This window comes from Aplysia californica, unplaced genomic scaffold (genome assembly GCF_000002075.1).
Source record: "Aplysia californica isolate F4 #8 unplaced genomic scaffold, AplCal3.0 scaffold00313, whole genome shotgun sequence".
In the NCBI taxonomy this organism is placed as follows: Eukaryota; Metazoa; Mollusca; class Gastropoda; order Aplysiida; family Aplysiidae; genus Aplysia; species Aplysia californica.
In genome coordinates, this window is record NW_004797583.1 from 597,508 (window position 1) to 598,616 (window position 1,109).

Consider the following 1,109-nt stretch of genomic DNA (forward strand, 5'->3'; position numbering starts at 1 on the left):
CCCCCCCAGAGTCCAAATTCGACCCAAAATTATGGAATTTGAGTTGTAGGCATTTTAGGCTTCCTCAGCCTCTCCTACAACTATTTCATCGCATAAGAACCCCCCAAAACCGTATTTTTTCCCTTACCGGGCATGTTTGTTACCGCCATTTCCTCATTAAGTCAGTCTACCAACTCCCCCCTACCCTGCTAGTAATGACCTTTGCACCTGACGCTTCACGACCTACGTCACAACAACATAACGGTGAGAAGAGAGCTACGGTATACATAATACAATAGGGTGGTCGTCGGTCCCCTTCTACTTTTACTGGCTTCTGATGTCTTGCTCTGCCTTGACTCATTGAGGGCTTCAGGGCACGCATTCTGATCACATAATAAAGGAAAGCTTGAAGATTGAAGATCCTTTATCTGGAGGCTGGTGGGTGCTCTGGTGTGGTTTGCTTCTTCTTTCCAATCAAGGATCGAGAGTCCTCATTTTGATTCTATCCCCCTTCTACATGTATTTTGTTTTGTTTTGTTTTTCTGTTGTTAGGTTGTTGTTTCGTTGTTGATTTTTTGCATGTTGCACTTTAGCAACACTTCTACTCTTCGGTACGTATATTACCTGATTGTTTGGCGAATGCCGAAAAACTATTACTAAAACTAAGAAGACCCTTTGTTCTGAGCTTAAAACTTCATTATTCAAACAGATTTTTAAATTTTATTTTGAGAAATTTAACGCACAAAATTTTAAAATTTCAAAACCTGTCAAACTTTTGAGAAAGCGATTTTTAAAAGTATTTTAACAACGACTCAGAACAATCTCAAGATTTCGATAGAGCAGATAGAACATAAGTTTGCTCTTCTGAGCTCATGGTCTTAGTAACTCAAAACTGCCCACGACTTTCAGCTAGAACTTAATACCTCTGAGGTAGCGAAGTGTTCGTTACGTCCTGAAAGAGTTAAGATATTATTATAGCCGCAGAAGGTATTTGGAGACGTCTCCGGCGAGCACCCAGGAACTATTCGGAGACGCACTCCCTCACACAGATACACTGCTTTGAAGGGAAGGGGGGGGTGTCAAACTACGTATTATTTGCTGCAGATCACACATATAGTATAGCGATCTAG